This window comes from Pristis pectinata, chromosome 18, assembly GCF_009764475.1.
Source record: "Pristis pectinata isolate sPriPec2 chromosome 18, sPriPec2.1.pri, whole genome shotgun sequence".
NCBI classification, from domain to species: domain Eukaryota; kingdom Metazoa; phylum Chordata; class Chondrichthyes; order Rhinopristiformes; family Pristidae; genus Pristis; species Pristis pectinata.
The window spans coordinates 40,897,417-40,913,092 of NC_067422.1; positions in this window are offsets into that span (position 1 = coordinate 40,897,417).

Here is a 15,676-nt window from a genome sequence, read left to right on the forward strand (position 1 = left end):
CCAGATTTGCGGTTGGTCTCATCGTGGCAGTGAAGATGGCCGAGGACGGACACGTCAGAGTGGGAATGGGAAGAGGAGTTCAACTGACGTGCAACTGGGAAGTCAGGATGACCATTGCGGACAGAGCACAGGCGCTCTGCGAACCGATGGCCTGGTCTACTTTTGCTGTCACTGATGTAGGAGATGTCACCGCCTGCAGTGGACCAGGTTGGAAGAGGTGCATTTGAATCGTTCCCTCACCTGGAAGGGCTGTTTATATCCTGATATGTTGGTGAGGAAGGAGTTGCAGGAACAAGTGTTGCTCCTCCAGCGGCTGCAGAGGAACCTGCCACGGCGCATGAGCGGTGGGTTTAGAGGGATTGGCGGATCAGGAAGTCACAGAGGGAGTGGTGTTTACCAAATGCAGGAAGGGCAAGGGATAGGAAGATGTGGCTGGTGGTGGGATCCCGGTTCAGCTGGCGGAAGTGACGAAGGATGACAGGCAGTGCACGGCAGCTGGTTCGGATAAAAATGAGGTCCAGGAGAAATTTATCTCTTTTCTCTGTGAAGAGAGGGGGTGTGATAGTTGAAGTCCTAGAAATTGAGTAATGCGAGCGGACGTTCCATCAACCGCAATGGGGCTGGGGGGGATGGGGGAGGTGTCGAGGCAGAGGGCGTTTCAGATGTCCTGGAACTGAATGTTTCATCTGAAGAAAAACTGGGAGAATTCCATGACGTGCTTACAAAGGACAGGGTGGGAGGATGTTAAGTCAACGTAACTGTGGGATTTTGTAGGTTAATAGTAAACATCACTGGACCGTTAGTCTCCTGCGTGGACGCTCGGAACGAAGGTGATGAAATCAACGATTTCTGCAGAACGCATGAAACAGCACCGATGTTGTTGTCGGTGCAGCAGAGAAAGGCTCGTGACATCACTAATGGTGAAACCTGTGTTCAAACTGAGAGCCAGGAGTCAAAACTGTAACCGCCGAGACTGAATTTCGGAATGGCGAATAATGAGAGTTTTCAGTGTGAAAATGTAAAGGAAAGATCAGCACCCAACTCGCTGATGTCTTAGACTGCACAATGGTGCCTGTAAACGGATGGGTGACATTTTGTGTTCATAAGTTTAGCACGAGTTGATGCCAAAAATAACAAGTGGATCTAGTGATGAATTTTACCGTAAGGTCGGACGAAAGAGCCGCAGAAACTTCAGCTCATCCTCTGAATCAAAATATTTGGCAAAAGTCGCATTTACACAGTTACTTTGTAAGGGCGAGGCCAGTGTGTGACCCAAACAGGAGATCCTATTTCATACACACACTGTCCCGCAGGTTGTGATGACTGAGATAGAGACACCCAGTACAGAAACGGAAAATTTGTCCCACAGTGTCCTCGCCACCCTCACCCATACCAATCCTGCACTAATTCCATTTGATTCTTCCCTCGAAAAGGATTCGTCCTGGTCAGACACAACCTGTGCCACGAACGAATCGATGACCTCAGGGCGTTGGGGTGAAAATAACATTACAAAATCTTGTGAGAGCAGTAAATGTATTTCCAGAGCTGGACTTGTTTCCAAATAGGAAGAGGCAAAGATTGCAAGAGTAAACAGAAGGCAGCAGAAATAGGAGGATTGCAATGTCTTCGGAGAGACAGCGGGGATCCGGCAGATTCAGTTTGTGGTTGTGGCAGCAACTCCACAAACATTGAAGCAATTTGGAAAGGCGCGGCTGCGGAGCGGATGTTCAGAGTCATTAGGAAGAGCGGGTGTATGTAATTGCGGAAATGTTAAAATACATTTACATGGAGCAGTATTTCAGCAGGGTGAAGAAACTTGTTGAGTGAGGTAGGCCCACTATCAGACTGAAAGGTTCTGATCAAGAAATGGAAGTGTTTGTGTGAAGTGAAGCGAGAAATCCCGGCATTTGTTCGACGTCGGGAGTAGAATGGGGTGGAAGGATGTCAAATAGGGAAGTTATATTCATCTGTAAAATAATGTCAGGGTAGCTTCAGGGCGAGGCTGTGCCATGTTTCAATCGTTCTCTCTGTGCAAATCATAACGTCAGCAGCGGTGTGATGGAGAGGATGTTGCAGAAGGCAGCTGTCTGTCACCGCTCGGAAGGGGAAATGTGAAAAGGAGTATAATAATCCTTTAGGAGATGAGGCTGAGAATCTTTGTTCCTTCACGGAGTGTAAACCCATCGTCGGCAGGGTTTGGGATGACATCGAGTAATATCCGGCACTTAGCTTTAGAACAATTCCCGATCTATGGCACCGCAGTCCCTTTCCAGACGACCCAGACTCTCAGGTGTGTGTGCAGGCTTGAGCAGCTGGCGAGAACCTCAACTGAGCCATGTGGAAATTGGTCAGTTTTGAAATTGCAGACGAGGTTTTGATGACGCGATATTATCGAGAGTAACGGAATGGAAGGGGAGGTAAGTTGATACATGGGAAAATAAAGTGAATATCTCTAGTTTTACAGACTGAACTGGTTTACAAGCAAACGAAATTTCCTGGAAATGTTTGAGAAAGCAAAATTATTGGAAGATTTTTGCCGTTAAAAAGTAGATGTTCAGGTAAACCAGACGAACAGGTAGATCAGGAATAAACACCCACTGCTGGCTTCGTCTTTCAATTGATTTGCGGATCAAGAAAATTAAATATCAGACTGTTGCCAAGATAATAACGGGGAACATTTCAATGGCCGTTTCGTAACTTTCGTACTGCCATAATCGGGAAGTAGATTAATGCTGCCCGTACGATTGGAGGCAGCACGGAAAATGGATAAGCGCTGAGTGGAACTCTCATCCTGGCGGAGGTGTGATGGAGGAACTCTGTCCTCTGTGCTGGAATCCTACTGACAGCGCGTTACAGAGACAGGCTTCATATGTATTATGGAGAATCTTCCCATGGGATCAGAAAAGAGAAACAGAAACAGAAACATTACTTCCAGGCACCTGAGTAACGCATCAACAACTTTGACATTTACGTTTGTGCTGCATCATATTGATCCACTTGTGAAGTATAATATTAACTACGTTTCTCTCCAATTCTACACCAAATGCTGGTATCTGGTGCATGGCTGTAACATGAGAAACAGGCGCAGCCTCAGTTCTCCGATTCTGGGAAACATTCCGCCACTGCCGTTGTGCAAAATTAATTCGACCTGTGTTTCACCTTTCAACGTTTTGCTCAGTTCCCTGTTCTGCAAACAGATGCAACACAATCCAGGAGATGTTGCTTGTGATTTTTTCAGCAATTTATGAATGATTCTGCCTTTTAAACTAATACACGTTGAATACTGTGAGTTCAATATTCCGTATGATTATATCATGGTCATTAACTATTTAATAGCTCTCCACTCTTGTGTTATATTTTCTCTCATTCGATGGTGAGAGAGCCATTGAAATAAAACCACTAATCAGGGATTAACTGGATGAGATAAATATACGGTTTGAAACAGGAACGGGGCAGGGGAGATGAGTTAAAGAACTAAAGTATATGCTGAATGATCACAGCCTTTTATTGAGCAGACAATAAGAAAGGTGGAAATATCGAGAGCATAAGTGTAGGACTCGGTCATTGGGGACTCGATATCAGCGCATATTCCGGCTAAGTTCCCATACGACTCAAGCATTTGTGTCCAGTAATCTGTCTGATGACAACGCAAATATGTTCAGCCACTTGGTCTCCACAGCCTCCTGTCGTGAAGATTCCTGCATATTCATCGCCCTCTGAGAGAAGAAATTTCTCGTCATCGCCATCGCAGCCGGTGCACCGCTGATTATCAATATGCATTCCCTGGTTCCAGATTTCTCAGCCACGGGACACCTCCTCCCTGCATATAATCTGCCGAGACCTTCCAGAATTTTGTAACTTTCTAAGTCTCCTCTCGTTCCTCTAAACGCCGTGTATAAATTAATTGGAGACCAGATATCTCTTCACAGTGCAGGTCAAGCATTCCTTCAATCAGTCTGGTCAACTGTCGTTGCATTCGTTCAATGGCAGCAGTTCCCATTTTTTTCATACAATGCGACTGAATCTGCACAAAATCCTGCAGGTTCGGTGTTTCACTGGTCCTCTGTCATTGTAGTCGGATATTCGTGCGCCTGTATACAAAACCTTTTTCAGTGAATGTCCATATACCCCTTGCCTTATCAACGGCCTTCACTGACAAGTGTACAAGAACACCAGGAGCCACTTGTACACCAGTGGTTCCAAACCTGGCAACATTTACATTATATCGGATCTTTCATATCCTTCTCCGTAATTGATACCTTCACATTTATCCACGAGATATTGAATCTGCCATGGATTAATGCGTCACGCAACTACTCCAGCTTTGTAACTTCTTTGCGTCCGCTTCAGAACTCACAACTAAAGTGCTGACTGTTTTGGGTCAACCTGAACCTGAGAATGCTGATGAAGGGCGGGAGGTGATTCTGGTCCCGTTGCATTGTCAACAAACAGTTCCGTCCTTAAAATGGAAGGTCACTGACAAGAACATCTGAATCAGTTTCAAACTCCACACATGCTATCTGATCAGTTACGTAACAGTGGAAAGGTCACTGCACAGGTGGAGGCTTTCGGCCCATCATGTCCCTGCTGGAGCTTTGCCAGACCAACGTAATTTTTCCTGTCACCACGATTTCTTCACAGCTTTGCAACTCTAATTTACGGAACCGAGTCGGAGAACAAAGATCTGTTTCAGAGTCCCCGAGCGCCCTCACTTAACCGTTTCTCAGCACATCGGCGGCTGTAATGTTGCTGCTTCCTGACACACAACTTATTTCCCCTTGCTTCCATTTCGAATCCTAGTTCCACGTTCACAATCTCCATCGCTGACCGTTCCCTTTTCTTTCTGTCTCTCACTTGTTCGTGGAATTCCAATTACACTGCTCTACATTAGAAATCATTCCCTGGAGCGAAATGTTTCCAAATATTTGTTGAAGAAAACTACGGAGACCGCACAAATGTTTAGCCTTTACATCTTCACTATTCCCTTAGGTCCTGCTCCATGGGAATTACCCAGTCAGTATCTGTCAGTGAGAAACCATTGTGAAGTTCTGGAGGTCTCGTGCAATCAGTTGATATGAAAACCGCTGAATTGGAAACAGAGATTTAATTGTCTTGATGTGGCTCGGTGCAAAGTTATATTGTGTGCGGATGAGGTTTGACATGGGCGCGCGTTTCTTTGATCAAATCTGGCTGCTGAAATCTACCATCCAGGTAAGCAATCTTCTGAATCTGTTCCGCACCACCGCTCGGACGTTGTCGAACTTCCCAAAGTGCGCATAACAGAAGTCTCTCCAAGTATAAACTAACCAGCATATTACACAGGTTCAACATGAACTCGTCTGCACTTGAACAGTTTTGTTTTTTGTGCTAAACGGTGAGTGAATGGGTAAGGTTGACATTCAAAGCGATGTTGCCCCCTTCTATGAAAGTCAATAAAGCAAGCAGGCAGCTGCAATATATGGTGAGGGAGCGCGATGACCAGAGTTGAGGGAGGGTTGTAGTACAGTATTGGAGGTGTCTGTTTGCTTTTATACAGGGAACGGTCAGCTGGTCAGATGTACCGCCTGGTTATCGTTCTATATATAAAAGAACATTAATTCCATTAAGTAGATGGACCAAAGGTTCACGACGCCAGAAATGCTGGGTTGCATATGAGAGTGATATGTGTGGACCAGATCGGTATCCCTCTGCAGTTAGTTCTGTGAATGTCTGGAGATCTCACCGAAAGTCACAAAATTCTTGAAGAGCTCTTTGTGCCAGAAGCAGAGAGGGCGCTGAGCTGGCTGAGTGCTCGAGAACCAAGCCCACGGTTGAAGAATAAGGGAGAGTCCTCCAAGGAATCAAATGAGGGGACATTTCTTCATGGAGGGTATGGTGAGTCTTTGGATTTCGGTCCTGAGTGTTCAGCCATTGAGTTAAAATGAAGCTGCAGCTGGGAGACTAACATGTGAGAACAGTGTTTTGGGGAATATCTCGGGAAAGTGCTGATCAGGTGGAAGATCAGCCAAGGTCTTGATGAGCGTGACTTGGCTGTTCTTTGTTATAAAATGCCGGGGTCATTCCCCTTTTGTGTATGCTCTTACGCTTTATTTGAACCTGTGTCCAGAGTAGACGTGTGATTGCTGTTTATAATGGTGTGAGCTACACCAACCATTTTGCTGATTTAACACTAATCAACAATCCAGTGAACTCACTGATCTGAACACAAGGACAAAATGAGGAGTAAATCTGCCTGACTCTGCAAGTTTTTCATTCAGTGTGATCACAGCTGTTTTGCCGCAGTCCTCAGCACCCCTTCTTTGTCAGTTTACAAAGACATAAATCCCTTGATCTTTTAAATACAAATATACATCTGTTGTAAATAGCCCAGTGATTGACCTTCCATGGCCTTTCGCTGTGGAGGAGTCCACAGAATCAGTAACTTGTGAGCTGTTCGGAATAACTTCAGTTATTCGTTGTACTTTATCTGATGTCGATTTTCCATCGACCATTCCTCTCCGACCCTTCCACATCCCCTTAGAACCTGACATGTTTCAAAAAGATCACCCGTATTTCTTCTAAATTGTAAATAACACGGTTTTAACATCAGCTGTTCATGATAGGACAACACGCTCATCCCAGCGATTAGTGGAGTCATGGTCTGCTGGGCTATCTCCAAGACTACAATACGATTCATTGAATCAGTGGAACAAAAAGGTACACTTTTATGCTGGGGCGGCCTTAGAAACATGCACAAGTATAAAGTATATCTCGATTTCTAATCTCCAAACCCTTGCAATAAATAAATACAAAATGTGCTATTTGCCATCCTAAACTCTTGGTGCACCTGCCTGCTGACCTTCCGTGGTTTGACGCACAAGGTCACCACCTCCCTTTTGTACTCCACTCATTTGATATCTCTCTCCATTCATATGATGAACAACCCCATCGAAGTGCAGATCTTCACACATAACAACATCAAAAACCATTGGCCAAATTTTCTCCCCTCGCTGAACTTGTCCATATCCAGTTGCCATCTAAATATCCTCTTTGCAGCCTGTCTTCTAACTACTTTCCCGTAGTAGTCAGTAAACTTGCAGACCCTACACGCTGGCCCCTCCTCAAAGACAACACTGTACGCAGAATTATTGAGGGTCCTGAATTGAGTGCCTGGGCTCTGCAGGAGCACCATTATTCCAAGCTGGAAAGGATTATTCCTTTCATCTATTCTATTCTATTCTATTCTATTCTATTCTATTCTATTCTATTCTATTCTATTCTATTCTATTCATCTCCCACTCTATCGCTCTGAAAGTCATTGCATTATTTGTCACGTGAATACATTGAATATTTGATCAGTTTATTGGTGAAAGCGCCTTTCATCACACAGATCTGCGGTCGACTCTCCGTTGCAGTGGTGTTGCATGATAGGGTACATTGGGTCAGGTCAGTACAACAAATGTCAGCAGCAGTTTTATCCCCAAGATATCTCCGCTTTTTGTTTTTTCACAAACACGGTAAAACCTCCAACAGTTGTCAGAATTCTGTGCCCGTCACCATCACGCTGAGAACATATCTATCATTGGCACTCACCACGGCTGTCCCGAATGCATGCTTTATCTGATCTTCCTGGAGACAGACAGAAAGTTAAATCAAGCAACCAGTTTGCCAGTTGCGGAGTAATTGTGGGGACGTGGCTGGCAACAGAATCTGTGATTCAATACAGAGGAGCGTGAGCTCCACTTTACGATGTTTCTGAACGTTGGAGCGGGATTGAAATGTCAGCAGGGTCATTTCATTTTATCTTCGGGCTCCCTGTTTCAATAAAATCTTTATTCCAGGACTCCACGGAAATCCCCACATTGCCCTCTTCTGTCCTGTTAACATGCGTCTTCGTTCGTTTTCCCCACAGTTAATATCGCGACAATTGTGGCCCTGTCACGGGAAAAGTGCCGTCTCTCCAAGAGTGATACTAGCTGCCTGTTAGCCATGGCAGCGGTGGATCTACTGGTCATTATCTTTGATTTGATATTCCGGCCGATTCCGACTGTACATAACATGAATTTTGTGAAGTCCATCTCCATGTGTAATATGCACGCAGTCCTGCTTCACGCCGTCACAGACTGTTCCGTCTGTTTTACTGTTGCATTCACGTTTGACAGAATTGTAGCCATTTGTTGCCAAAGGCTGAAATCTCATTATTTCACCGAGAAAACAGCGGCAATGGTTCGGTGAACGGTGACTGCACTGAACAGCAGATAGAATGGGTGTTGGTCGTTTACGTACACACCTTGGTACAGGTTGGCGAATGCTCCTTGGTTTTGTCATATTAATATCCATGTTATGATCTCAATTGTTGAGTTTCTTCATTATATTCTTCATTATATTGAGTTTCTTCATTATATTCTCACTCCGTGTGGCCCATTCATTTTGATTCTGCTCTTCAACACTATAACAGTCAGACACATTTTAAAGGCCAGCAGACCCCGCAGGAGATTCCGGGGTCAGACCAGCGGAGAAACTCCCAGAGACCGAGAGATGTAGAGCAGAAGGAAATCCATAACATTATTGTTTGTCATCTCGGCAAATTTCATCCTGTTACTTGCCGTGTTTATGGTGCATTCTATGTGGAACCGATTTTGGAATTTGGGTTATAATTCTGTTTACCTCCCCAGTTTTGTAGCAGACATCGGGTTCATGCTCCAGCTTCTGAATTGCTGCTCAAACACGTGGAATTATGCTGTGACACAGACGAAGTTCATGGATCAGTTGAGGATTGTGTTGACACATCCAATTTCTCGAATTGCAAAATACATTAAATGCCATTACGTCGTTAATAAGTTCCAGCATCAATCTTCCATTTCATGTTCTCTCCGGCCCACTCTCCATGGGAATCTGTGACACGGAGGGTGGTGGGGATGGGGGTGGCCTGTGGGTGGGTGGAGTTTGATCGAATTGATTTTCAATGATTTTTCTTTGAAACGTCTCGGAAATACGTTTCATATATAAATAGATAAATATACATATACTAAATATGCAGAGAGTTTCGGTCAGTTTCGCTGGAGAACAGACTTGTCAGTGCTGATTAGCAAGGAGGCATTCAGTGTTTTCAGCAATGTCAACAGAAGTCTTGCAAAACTACACAGAAAATTGATAGTGCTGAAACATGGTGCTACTTGCATAACCTAGAAAGAAAATCAGTCACTTTCACTTTGTCGGGGACTGGAAACCATGAAATATTACCACTTCGCTCCACCCTCCAATGGGGAGACGTTAATCTCTGCGTAGTTAGATTTTGTTACCAGAGGCCAAGGGTGAACCTGTACGGACTTCTCAGAAGCACGTATTGACTGACATATAATGAAGTGTCAGCCGGCCGCGTGCAGGTGCACTGTTTGAAAGATGTTCTGAATCAGTACTCTGCAGGAGAATACATGCAAACAGATGAGATATTAATGACATGAAGGGAATTCTGCTCATATTATTGTAATCCCTTATATCATGGCTTGAATACGACAAACTCGCAGTAACTATCAGGATCAGCATCTAAATAGTGGGATTTCAGAGCCAGAATGACTAGCGGTCCGATATCATGTATCCCCAGCTGGAGGGTTCAATCCAAGCGCATTACTCTCCTCTTATTCAGTTCATCTTATTCCATCAGCTAAATTGATCATTGAAATTGACAGAAATTTCCATCATTGGAAAACCTGATCTCAACGTTATGAATCCAAAGGAATTTATCGAATATTTCACAATGTGTCTTCATCAGGAAGATACCCGTGCGCTCACGGAGAGAACGTGCAAACTCCATGCAAACGGCACCGGTGCTCAGAATTGAACTCGGTACTCTGGCACTGTGAGGCAACAGCTCTAACAGCAGCGCCACTGTGCAGAGATTTTACTGTATCCAGTTCCCCGGAACCAAACAGATTTCAATATATCCAGTGGTCTTCGCACCAAATCGTCATTTAATAGCTTCCATTTAATCTGGCCACGAGAACTTTAGTGTTCTTCCCAACAACAACCACCGGTTATCTATTCCCCTACTCACTACGTCCTGCTTTGCGCAGGGGCAGCTCTCTCCAAAACGGTATGGTTCATTCAACCCACCCTGTCCCCTGGCACTTTCCCATGCAAGAGTAATAAGTGTAAACAGCTGTCCTCATTCCTCCTCCCTCTCCACTTCCCAGGGATCTGAGAAGCCCGTAGAGGTGAGGAAACGGTACACATGTATCTGCTCCGACATTGTGTATTGTAGTCAGTCCTCGCGGTGTGGCCTCCACTACAGTGCGTAGAAAAGGACCCCGCTTTGTGGAGCACCTGCGCACTGAGCGCAATCGCTATCTGCAGCTTATGGGCGCATGTTCTTTCAACTCCTCTTCCCAGTCCCTCACCGACGTGCCAGTCCTCGATCATCTCCACGGCCCGGGTGAGGACAAAGTCAAACTAGAATTACGGCACCTCATATCCCTCCTGGGTAGTCCACAACGCATTGGTCTGAACATTGACTTTTCCAATATCAGATAAGCCGCACCATCTGTGTTCATTTCTCTTTCTTTCTGACCCACCATGATTCGCTCACGGACACCTACCTTCAAACCTATTCCCATTCTCCGTGTTATCCAGTTTCTCTCCCATTCCCCATCTGATCCCAACTATCTGTCATACACAGGCTTAACCACTTAACAGTGGGCCTCCTTTCCTTCCCGACCTGATTCTATCTGCCCATCATTCACTCACGTAACCCACACGGCCTCCTATTCCCTCCCCTAATGGTGCCATCTGCATATCACCCCTCCCTTATGTAGTTCCACCCGTCACCTTCTTAATTATTAGATTCCACAATCTGCAGCCCTTTGGCGTCTCCGTTTGTCACCTTCAAGCCTCTGATCCGAACTGCAAACACCGCCCCCTACCTGACTCCATCTAACCTTCAACCCTCTGCTCAGCTGCCGGCCACTCAGCCTCAACACTCTATATTCGTTATCTCCTCCCTAACATCGGATCTTGAGGCAGCGTCTTGACCCGAAACACGGATGATTCATCCGCCTCCACAAAAGCTACCTAGCACGCGGAATTCGTCCAGCAGTTTATTTATCTTACTCCAAAATAATAATAAAGTGGGAGATTGTTCAGGTACTGTGTGCGTTCAAGGCTGCATTCAAGGAGATATTAGAACAAAATGACAGAACCCATCTCTCCCTTGGCCATGAGTAATATGAACTGTGCTTTCCTTTCCAGCTTTCACTCAGGGCACTGCAACGAGACATCCACGCATTTAACAGATTCACACCTGAAAACAGATCTCTGTAGAAAGCAAGAGACACAAGGTACTGCAGATGATGGGATCTGAAGTATCCGGAGTTCTCCGGACACCAGTGCATGCACCACACTGTTTACAAATGTTCACCATGTCTCTGGCTGTCTCTCTTCCTTACTCTGACTTTCTCTCACACATTCCTTCTGCAAAGGGCCTTCTTTCAACTGCGAGGTGCGCACGAGTAAAATCCTGTCATCTGCGCAAATTTTTTTTCCCGATGAACGTACCACAGCGCCCCCAGCAGGCTCTGATACTCTGAAACCGGGCGTCAAGCTGGCCGAAAGGGAGGCACCTCCCAGGGACGTGGTCATCGCGGCTGAAAGGAGTGTCTCTGAATACTCCCTGCAGCAAGTCCTTCAACACGCGGAAGTAAAATCAACTCGCATTTAAGTTACAATAATACGGAGCTCAATGTGCCGTCCAATCTCAATTCCAACACTTCATTTTAATGACTAAAGAGCAAAGAATACTCACCAAACTCCTACCGAATGGCATCAACGTCTCATAAGGAGACTACAGACCCTCCTCATGAAACACCCTCATTCAGCAAAGCCACATTCTGAGTCTGCTGCTCTCCGCGATCCTCTGATAGAAAACTCCGCCAAGGTATTTCTGGTTTCAATGAAAAGACGGTCTCTGATGACAAGGGACGTTCTACAATGTTGACCTTCAGAGTGAGGTGCACTGAAAATGCCCGCGGCTCAGGACGCCATCTCCGAAATTGAAGAGTTTAAAATCGCATGCTTGGGAAACACTTTGTTGAACTGCAGCGGGCAGCATAAATATCTGCAGTGACAAAATGTCCGGAAGCAGAACAACCAAAACTTTCAGATCGCAAAACCGCCGCCAGAGGACTCGAGCTTGCAATTTCGTATTAAAAATTTCTCATAGCTCTTCATGAAGGGCAAGTTCAGCCGCATTGTCGAGCCTCGAAAGTACGGATTAAAATACACAGTTGATGCACAGAGAGAAATATCTGGCTTGAATGTAGTGTACAATATTCCCCAAAATCAAAAGTAAAAGCGCATATGCTGGAAATCTGAAACAAAATCAGAAAATGCTGGAAACACAACAGGTTAGATCGTATCTTGTGGGGGAGAAGCAGAATTAACCTTCGGATCAAAGTCTCTTCGTCAGGCGCCGGACATCAGAGCAAGAGTTGTTTTTAGGAAGTGTTCTCAGCTTGAATGGGGACGGTGGGAAGATTCACTCTCTTCACAACCTGCAGCAGATCCGAAATGGACGATTCCGGGCTGGAGACAAGTGTGGGGGAGAACTTGACAACTCTTACATTCTGTGCAGAGGATGTTGACACCAAACATGAGGACTAAATATGGGACGGATTGACGGTTGTAGGAGGAAGGCGAAGCTGGGGAAAGTGTTTAACATGTTGCCACCGGTCAGGACAGTCAATTTCAGGCGAAAACCTTCAACGCCGCACCAGGAAATCCGAAGTTGGTGCTGACGGTGCCATCAACGAGCGGATCAGAGCAGACCCACCCTCACGAAATATCTCTCAGCGTTATACAGGAGTCAGTTTAACACAGGAGGCCGGCGGCTGAAGTTCGGGAAGCCGGGCCCAAGTAATATAAACAGCCACCACGCTGTAAACCAGAGCTCCGAGTATCAGTGTAATAAAATACTGAGCGGGTGGAGCGGAGGGGGCGGATTGTCGAATAACATGTTACTTCCCAGACTAAAAGGGGGAAGACTGTGGTGTGTCCTTTGAATCCGCTAAAGGGGGATTTGGCTGGGTCATTGAAGAGAGAGTTGGCGGCGGATGCTTGGTATTGTTCAGCTCGGAAACGACATCTCTCCGCGGCAATGTAGCAGAGTGAGGATCTTGCGGATTTATCGAGGCCCTCTGGCCTTATTGAACTAGAAGAATCATAGTGTGGAAGGGGAATAAGGCACGGAAACAGGCCCTTCCGCCCAAAGAGTCCGCGCTGATCTTCAGTACCCCCTCTGTCATCAGTAAATGCAGAATCTCTCAATCATTGTGCAGTCCATATACAGATATAGTCTGCAATCTGCTCTTTGAAGTTTCAGAGCAGAAGCTGTCGACTGAATGCATGTGCCAAGTTAATTCTACAACTGAACTCTGTATGTTCCTGGTATGTTTCGGGCTGAGGCCAATGGAAGATTCATGGAACGAAATTCCCGGATTCCTGTACAAAAGCTATTATTAGCTTTTCCAATGTCTCTATCAACGTGATTCTCCCATTTTGAGAAGTTCAAACGTTGTGGAACATAGTATCACGAAGACATGTTGTTAATCAACATGGAAAAAGGTCCTTGGGCCCAACTGTCCCAAATCGACCGAAGTGCCCACTGAAGCCCGTCTCACTTTCTTATTTCAGTACTGTATCCCTGCACATTTTCCCATTCATGTTCCTGTTCAAATGCCTTTTAATGGTTGTCATTGTAACTGCCTCCACCACTTCTTCTGGCGGCTCGTTCTGTCCACCCACCACCCTCTGTGCGAAAAACATGCCGTTCAGATTCGCTTCTAATCTTTACTCTCACTTTAAACCGATGCCCTCTCGTTTCAGACTCTCCAACCCTGAGAAAGAGAATGTGACCATCCATCTTATTTTGTTGCTGATGATTCTATATACTTCATCAGGGTCACCCCTCAGCCTTCGTCGCGCCCGGGAAAAACATTCCCCGCCTATCTAGTTACTCACAATAACAAACCCTTCAGACCCGGCAAGATCCTTGTGAATCTATCCTGCATCCGCTATACCTCCATCACCTTCATTTAATGAAATCCAGCTTTAAAGCAATTTCCTCCAGTAAGTTCAAGCAATTTATTCCAGTGGATTGAATGGGGAAAAAAACAACATATCTGGATATCTATTTGTTCAATTTTTATTCCTGTAGTTATCTGTTGATCCGCCTTCTGTGTTCGAAACAACAAGGACAACTCTTCTCCCTATCATTTCTTGTGATTCATGTTTCACTCATTTAATCTAAAATTAGGTGTGTTATCAGCAGGTGGATGCCCAGCTGTCCACATTTGTGATGTTTGTTCACTGACAGCAGTTAAAGCTCGTTGCAGTGAAGCCTGCTGTTGTCACCTCGGATTCCTCCCAGCTCCATTTAAGAAGTTGCGGGCACTGTACCACCTCACACCGTAAGAGTGATATCTCCAACACAGGGACTATCCACCTTCCATGGGAGTAAAGCCATGCCGTCAACTAACATTTTTGAACCAATCCGTGAAATGATGCGGACGAAAGAAGAATTTAAGGAGATACAAAAGATACTTTACCCTCTGCTCGCTGCCATTGGTATTCCTGATAAGTATTAATGTTAAGTTACTGATTTTACAATGTGTTTTAAAGTAGCTTGTTATTTACGTAGCAACAGGCTGTCATTAATGACCCGGTGAGTTTGAACTTGTTTCTATAATTTTATCACATCAACAGATCAAGATTTGGCGGCGCTGGGAGATCCGCACATGCCAATCCGTTCGTTACATTAAGCTTTTCAACCTATGTTTCTCTCCCTGCGTTTCTCCCTCTCAGACCAACTGCGCCACTGTCCCCCGTTATTTTGCATCATGTTCCATTGTTCCTCTTCAGACCGTTTATTTCTTACACGACAGAAATATTGAACTATTTTATTTCTGCACAGTTTATGATTTTAAATATACCTGTCCGAACTTAATTGCCGGTGACTCTTTCATTATTGTTTCATTCTGTTTCAGTGTTTTTTGAAAAAAAAAATTCTATTACTATTCACATAATAACAGAAGACTGAGTTCAGGCGCCATTCCGTCTCTCGGTTAAAGGCATAAAACCGAATACAAACTGCTCTGTAGCACAATAAGTTCCTCGGAGGGTTCAGGCGAGAAATTTTATTTCCTTGGATAAATAACAGAAGAGGGCGCGTTTTCCTCCCTGTTCATGTCCTGTGTGATACTTTCTATTCAGAATATTGAAGCCTTGCTTCTGTTGCGGGGGATGGGGGTTGTGAGTGAGATTTGCACCCTCAGTAAGAAACTAATTCAGTGACATTATTACATGTGATGTTGTTTTTCACCTGGTGCACGCCACCGCTGCTCAGGAGAAACAATCGCAGCCGACTGTAATGGAAGAGACGCGCAGAGTGCATTTCTTGGTGACTTCTCCTGTTACTTGTTCCAAGGTACAGAAAAAGATCCGCAGTTTTATTTTCAGATTCGCTTAGCACAACATTTTTCGCAACATTGATTGACGAAATTGTCGCTGAATTTCATTTCCCAAAACTGCATCCAACGGAATGTTATGTGGGTGTACAGAGAACCGACTTGCACATTTAATCATTGCTCTGCAGCACTAGAAGTTTCTCAAAGGGCTTAAGAAAAGTCATTGGATAAAAAACTGAGAT